The 8,192-nt window shown below is 40.4% G+C and overlaps 1 pseudogene; it reads right to left on the bottom strand.

Annotated features, from left to right (window-relative positions):
- Positions 1-1,270: 1,270 nt before the first annotated feature.
- LOC102442508 lies at positions 1,271-2,440 on the bottom strand (annotated as a pseudogene).
- Positions 2,441-8,192: the final 5,752 nt, after the last annotated feature.

Below are 8,192 nucleotides of genomic sequence, written 5' to 3'. Positions count from 1 at the left end.
ACTACACTGTACACCTGAAACTAATACAAAATTATATTGAATGTAAACTTTTTTAAACAGCAAAATGATTTATTTGTAACACAGCCCAGTTCCCATCACTTTAATACAGCACAGGAGTAGAAAAGAGTTACACTGCAAGCATCACATAGTCCAAGGTATAGCTCCATGCCTTCCATGGCAGCAAGCCCATCTTCCCCAGAGACCCATGCCCAGAGGCAAACTGAACTTACACAAACAGGCAAGTCCAGAATGAAGTCAGACCCAGGCCTCAGCATGATGCATCCTTCCCCCAGTCTTTTAAGCTTCCTAACTGCAGCCTTTTCCCCCTTCTACCCCCAACCAGGCCAACTCCTAGCCTCTGAGACACCAGAGAGCTTTTTATATGGAGTGATTAACAGGGATTTAAGTGTTACATAAACAAGACAATAACCTGTGAAATCTAGTGTTCCATAGAAGGGTTAAGATGACTCCGCTATACATAATCTTAATGAGAAATGACAGCTTTTTCCCTCTTTCTCTGCACCATAGATGTGGGTGGTTTTGAACTGATTTTGTCTCAGACAGCTCCGTATTCCAGTTTCTCTATTGGTCTTATTAAAGGTTGTTCTCCTCATCCACGGATAGGAAGGAAGCCTGGAGACTTTTCCCAGTTCAGAGGCTGAAAGGTAAAGCCCTTAAAGTTTAGGGGGAAAAGTCCATTAGAAGATTTTTATGGAGATTATTGCCTACAAGTATTCTAGCCTATTTGGGGAAAAGTTAGTTTTAGATTTAGAGGGCAATCCAAACACAGAGACAGGTATTCTTTCTGATTAAGTACTAGTTTGTAGAATATAGGAGGCAGGGAAGAGGAGTATAAAAATCCCAATTTGCCTTCTTCACCCCAAATCTTCTAGAGAGCCTCAGAAGATTTACACTAGGAAGATTCCACCTCTCCCAGGTCTTGGTGGGACAATGCCACAATGGACTGGTGGCCTTTTTAACAAATTCACCATGAAAAGACAAGAAAATAGAGAGGTCATATCCAAAGGAACATCTTACTCAAGCATTAAGGGCTCTGACTAGTGGTTAAAACATACTGATGTTTGGTATCAGAACTGTTATTATAATGTGAGGAGATCATAAACAGGGGAGGAAACTTAAGTAGCAACACTTAAGGCAAGGAATAGAACCCATATATTAGCTAGAAATCACTTGCAGATTTAACATTGACATTTGTTTATTTTCAACCCTACTCCAATTTCTTGGGAAACCTGGGCTACCTGTACCTGTGCTATCGCCTGCATGTGCAGGACTGGGCAATCATATTCTCATACTCCTTGTACAAGATATTCCCATTAGCCTCAACCATAAGGCTGCTAATGGGAACGTACTTATAAGGGACACATGAGGGCTGAGGGACACTCTGGTTCACCAACTCATTGGCAAGGTTCTGAATGGTGGCATGATTGGGAGAATTGAGACCATAGTGTAGTACCTGAGGGCAGGTTCCATTACAGTAGTTTGGGGTACAGAGACGAGGAGTAATGATCTAGTGATCCAAGTCCAGCTGATGGAAACTGACTTGGAAATGGTGGAGGGAACACTGGTTACTTTCAGGCCTATCATGTTCCTGGGAGGGGCCAGGAATCTTAGATGCAATACTGCCTGCTTGCTGTGCCTTCTGCAAGAGAAGAGTTCCTTTCCATAAATTCCTCCAGGCCGCCAGGTAGAAGTTTGGCCTTCTGAACACTTTTATGAGTGTCATTGAAATAGAATAACAAGAAGGCAGTGTCCAAGGATGAAGTGCCATGCCACAGGAGCTCATGACCCTCGCTACCTTTTTTCTGCTGACACATGAAGCGCAGTCATAGAACCTTGTACCTCTTGTGATTCCAGAGCCTTTGCCAAATGTGTTGTGTGATATCAATCTCTGTCCAAGCTTCAGATAGTAGGGGAGGTTTTGAGAACCTCTTCCTGAGGGAGGAAAGCAGTCATTTGAGTTTTTCTGGACCTAGGGCTCCACATGGCAGGAGAAGTGGAAGCCAGCTAGTGATGGTAAACCACAGTGGCTCTGACTAGTTGGTAGGTGACCTGGTTTAGTCACAGAGGAAATTCCAGTGTCTGTATATGCCAGGGGTCTCTGAGAGGCATTGATACATTGGCCAAGGGCTTCACCAGCCTCACCATGGTGGCCCCAATTGTGTGGTTCTCCCTAGGGTGCCCATGCACATCAGCTGAGTGCTGGTACAACTCCAGCATGTACCACGTGGGATACCCTAGGACCTGTGGCTTCCTCTGCTGCTTGCCAGGGGCTTCTTCTAGCAGCTTCTGAATCAGGGGCAAGGTAGGAGCCTCAGCCAGGGGGCCAGTAGAGTGCTGCCCTACCTTTTCCATGTGGACTCTGTTCTGTAAAAAGCACTAGTCCCCAAAGAAGAATTCTAAAGCTGCTGAGGAGGACCATCTTGAAAGGCTTGGTGTTCAGTAACGTGTTCCAGCCCAAGCCCAAAGGATATCACTATGTCCCTTTCCTGTCACACAGGTAACTGCATCCTGGCTCCACTACCAAAAGGATAGAGCAAGAAAAAATGAAAGGCAGGCAGGCCCTATGTTGCTTCTCCTGGGAGGATCTTCTGGACCAAATGAGGTCTCCTAACTTGGCCTCTTTGCATCAAAACAAATAGAAACAGCAGATGGGACAAGGCAGCATGCCGCTCCTGCTCTCCAGGGTTGGTAACAAGATAGCATTTATTTGGAGGCTGAGTTAATTTAAAAGCAGAAGTCCATTCCAGGACCTGCTTCCTTACCTTATCCACTAGGATGAAAAAAAAAGCAGCTGAATGAAAACTTTAAGTTAAATATATTAAATAATTATCTAGTAAAGAAAAAAAAAGTAAGTCCTCACTAGACTGACCTGGTTTCCTCATTGCTCTGTGTTCAGCAGAGACACTAACTCTAAGTAAATTGAAGCTAACTATAGGAAATCAGAGTTCATGGTTCAGCTCCTTTATTCCCTTGAGAGTTGTGCAGAAACCCTGATTCCAGGGACTTGACGGAGGTCACTGGTTAAGACTGTGGCAGAGCCAGGACTTCAAAGCAGGTCCTCTGGTCTAAGTTCAGTTCTTTATCCACTCCACATCACTGCTTCCAATATAACTTAGTGAATGAGAGACTGAAGATTCATACTTTGACCAACTTAATTTTCTTGATTTGTTTAAAAAAACTTTAATTACAGTTGATATTCAATACTATAGTAGATTCAGGTTTAGAGCATAGTGGTCAGGCATTTATATACCTTACAAAGTGATCCCCAACCTTAGACTTAGGAAGTCCAGCAGACATTGTGTTGAAGGTCTAATTGTGAAACTTCTTAATCCTCATTTTCCTTACTTGTTTGATGGGGATGATAATAATATATATCCTACAGGATTTTATGACGATTAAGTGAGATAATGTGGGTGAAGCTCAGGGTAAATTTTCAGTAAATGTTGACCCTTACTCTTGGCTAAGAGCTTGACCTCTGGAGCCAGTAAGGCAAGGTTTTGAGTTCCATTCCTAAGTGACTTTGAGCTCGTTACTTAAATCTTTCTGGGCTTAAATTTTTTTTTATCATTTGTCTCATAGGATTGTTATGAGGATGCAATAAGATCATACACGTGATGCAGTGAATGCAGTGCCTCTTTACAGAGGAAGTAATCAACTTAGATAGTGTTACATGATTATTAATGGTAGGAGTACTGACAAATTTGAGTTTTCTGCCTGGAACAATCTTTACTGTTTAATGATGAAAGTCTGCCATTAGAAACTATGATTGGGATCCTCCATGTTCTACCCTCTCCTGCCCTCTGTCCAATCCCATTCACAGCTCCTTCTTTTATACTCAGATGTAAAAGGCCAACAGCATGGAACATTACTTCTCTCAGTGAGATTTGCATTTTTCAAAGGACCAAAATCCTAAGGTGGAAAAAGGAAACCTTAATGGTACAAATCCCAGGCCTGGTTTAGAACACTTTAATATTTTGGGCTGGACAATTGTTATGGGAGACTTTCTGTGCATCGTAGGATATTTAACAGCATTTCTGACTTCAACCCACTTGCTTGCAGTGCAATACCCCCCCCCCTTCTCAGTTATGACAACTCAAAATATCTCTAGACATTGCCACATGTCTCCTGGGGAGAAAAGTCTCTCACAGTTGAGAACTATTGGTTTATAGGATTCTATGGGGAGGAGAGGTCTTCACCAGGATATATTAAAATTGCATCATATATCATAAGTGTAAAACGTCTTTAGGAATCAGGCAGAAATGAAAATGCAAGGAAGCAGAAAAGTAAATAATGAGTGGTGGGCCTTGTGGCAAACTGGAGAGTGTATGCCACACCTAAAGTCATTTAAAAGATGTAAAAAAAAATATCTGTGAACCAGACAAAGTACATCTTGAGGTTGAAACAGACAGCCAGTTTGAATGTAGACTGTTCACTCAGGATGGCTCAACTCTGGCACACGCTATCTTCATTTGGGCTAGTGATCCTTCACCCCAACTTCTGTTCTTCTTCCTCCCTTTCTGCTTTCAGAATAAGAAGGTTACTCAATAATCAAGGCATACTAAGTCATCCTAAAACAAAAAATAATTTTTAACTCCACTAAAATTTTTTAAAAATGTACTGTACTATTAAAGTGAACACATTTGAAATATTATCCGATTATTTGAAACTACCTATATGTTCCATGGAAAGGACAATAACATGTAAGAACAATAAAGGCAGGAAAGAAAGAAATCACAAAAGAGCACCAGGAAAACTAGATTAAAATGTTAGCAGGTATTGTGTCTATGTGGGTTTTTTCTCTCTATTTTTGTTTTCCTATATTTTAATTTTTTTAAAGGCTAATGTTATAGTGTGAGAAGTCTATACTTGAAAAGAGAGCTTTATGCCATCAAGTACTTGACCAGGTAGGGAAGGTATCACACAATCAAAATAAATGATAAAGATTCTAATGGCTAAGCTAGCCCTCCCATTCCTGTCCTGTCAGAGGCATCATGTCTGATGAATCATAAGAGAACCTGGAGTTCCCCCAGTGTGGTTAATAACATTATTAATAATTGGAACACTAATCCCTGCCCACTGCATTCTGTTCTTTGGTTGCTTTCTGCTGCTTTTTAATGATGCACTTTTGCTTTTCCCCATGTACTCCACATTATACACATGCTGTACTGCTCTACCTTCCCTCGATTTATGCATGTCTCTAGCAGATGGTTGGGCTAGTCCACCTCTGGTGCTTGTTTAGCATAACAGAGAGATCAACGACTGGGGCCACTCACAAGGTTCAGCATGCATATCTGGATCCTGGTGGGGTACACACATAAAGTAAAGGCCAGCACTTGCCATTTCTGACCTACCCTCACAGCAATTAAGGATGGGTTTTCCTACTTGGTTTTCAAGAATTGTTTTTCCTCTCTCCTTTTATTCTACCGCACCCCATACTTTTCCTTGCTCCTCCCTAGATTTCTATAAGACTTCTCATGAGGGGTGATGGTAGGGACAGGAAATTTTCAACGAAAATTAATGCCATATTGAAAATTCAGAATTATGAGCCCCTGTCTAATCTCTGTTTTCGGTGACTTAGTCTTCATGAAGGATTGGCAGGTCATCCCTTACCCGTTCCTTTCCCTGTCTAGAAAAAAAATGTGCCACATCAACCATCCAGTATCCTCAGTATGGTAGGACTTTTGAGCACTTGAGGACATGAGTCATTAAATAAATTGAGATTGACTTCAAATAACACACTTCCAGTCTCTCAAAGCCCGTGGCATAATTCAAATCACCTCCCAGGAGCTTGGTGTTCTGGCTGCCTCAATTCAGAGCTACACTTCTCCACATGCTCTTAGCATGGTGATTTTAAACTCCTGTGAGTCTAAGGAGTACTTATGGATGCTTACTATGGCAAAACAAGTTGCTTTTTAAAAAAAATCTGATCTGGTCCTAAGATCTAGGCTTTCGTGGTAAGGACTTCTAAGGAATTGGAGGTTGTTATTGTTCTAAGATGCTACAATTTTGCCTTAACAACTTAAGATGTACACAGATTGAGATGGGAGAACTGTAAAGTGCCAGCCTGAAGTTTACCATAATATGTTATTTTCATGTGGATGGGAAAAATCGATTTCTAATTCATAAAATGTAACTCCAGATGTCAGTCATTACGTACTTTTCCAGTTTCAGCTTAAAAGTACTCTGTGCAATGTATTCACAGAAGGCAGAAAAGGGGGGTTGCTTTCCTCTTACCCCAGGTGAAGAAGGAAAAATGGAACTTTGTGGAGAGGAAACCAAGAAAACAGTTGGGGTGGTGTGATTGTTGGAGGAGGAGCCTGGATAAATGGTGGTCTCCATATATTTTCAGGACATCTCTTTTCTCTCCAGAGCTGGAGGAAAATCAATATCTTGTTTTCAGATGGGTAAATGGAGTCGTCTCTTTAAAGTGCCCGGGTCAGTTCACCACACGTCGGGCAGCTGCTGCTTTCCAGGCTGCCCCGCGATTCCCAGGCTAGGAGGATTGACAAGGCGATGATAAACTAACGTGCCCCCTCAGCTCTGGGTGTGTGCCATTGTTCCCGCAGCTGAGACCCTCTGCTGCTATTTGCTTTCTCCCACATACATTATTCAACAGCCCAGGAAAAGGCCAAGAACCTCTTTCATTCAGGAATTCTGTATTAAAATAATCAATTTCAAACTGAAGCCGGGAAGGCCAGCTTGCTACAGGGAGAGCCTATTAATAAGCCACCAGTCTTTTACATTTGCATTGAACTCATGCCTGTATTGTGATAATATGGGATTATTTTTTTTTTCAGTTTCCTCCAAGAAACTAAACATCACATTGGTTCTCCTGCTCTTTCATAAAGACCGTGTAGAAGAGCTTCTTCGTTTGATCCCATCATTAATAGAACACTAGAGGCCATATTTGTGCCTGCTACTCTGCACTGGCTAATTCTGATTTTGAAAGTACTTTTAAAAAGCCATTAACTCTCCATGAAATGTAGCAGGAAGAAAAGTTTTCAAGTGTTTTGTTTTCCATTCATTGGCCTTACATTTCTTGCCTTGCTTCTCCTGCCCCCTGCCTAACCCTCCCCACCATGTGCACACACACACACACACACACACACACACACATTGTGATATTACAACACCAAGTCAAAACATTAGAAACCTTACATACATGTCAGAATACGTTTTAAGTGCCTTATAACAGCACCATGAGATGCTTTCCCAAATGGGTGAAATTTTCCTATTTGGTTAATAAAAGCTAATCAGAAATTCCCTTTTATGCGGCTGCCTTTTTGTCAAAATTCTTTCTAAGTTTACATCAGTCATTTTTTGTGTGTGTGTTTAAACAACTCAGTGACCAAAAACTAACTATTAATAATCACCATCATGTAATCAGTTCAACTAACATTTATTGAATGCCAACTGTGAACACAGGAAATCCTCAGGGCTTTAACTTGGGACCCACAATGAATCAGTTCTGATTCCCTAAGTGCCTTGTGAAACATAGATCTTTAATAGGGTTGCCAGGTTTAGCAAATAAAAACACAGGACACTTAGGTAAATTTGAATTTTCAAGAAATAACAAATAATTGTTTAGTATAAGTATGTTCCATGAAATATTTGGGACATATTTATACAAAAATTTCATTCTGTATCTGAAATTAAAATGTAACTGGGAGTCCTATATTATATCTGGACACCTTACTTTTTAAAGAAATTATTGACATGACCTTGAGGTTTTTCATGTTGGTATATTCTACTTCCCTCTTACCTCTAAAACTTAGAAGAGAGAGAGACTGAATCACTGAAAGCTTAGTTTGTAGGGTTCGAGTTAATTAAAATTTAACTTTTTCATGTAAGAAGAATGTTTTTCAACTAATTTATAGAGGGATCTTGTTTTCTCCTTTTTGTTCCACAGGTGGCATAAAATAGATACTTTTTCAAATTTTTGTGATGAATTATTAAAAGTACTAAACTATTTTAAAGTAATTCTAAAATAACTCATAAAAATAAACATTCCCATCCCAGTAGTGAATTGGTTTAATAAAAATAAAGAAATATTACCCAAAATAATTCAAAGTGTATCCCATACTGTGCCAAAGACTGCTAAACATGAAAGAGACAAAACAGAGGTGAATGTATCCATAAAAATAATGGGTGAACGAATAAATGCAAAATAG

The sequence above is a fragment of the Myotis lucifugus genome, unplaced genomic scaffold (assembly GCF_000147115.1).
Source record: "Myotis lucifugus unplaced genomic scaffold, Myoluc2.0 scaffold_2, whole genome shotgun sequence".
NCBI lineage: Eukaryota > Metazoa > Chordata > Mammalia > Chiroptera > Vespertilionidae > Myotis > Myotis lucifugus.
This window is presented reverse-complemented; position numbering and strand designations above follow the sequence as displayed.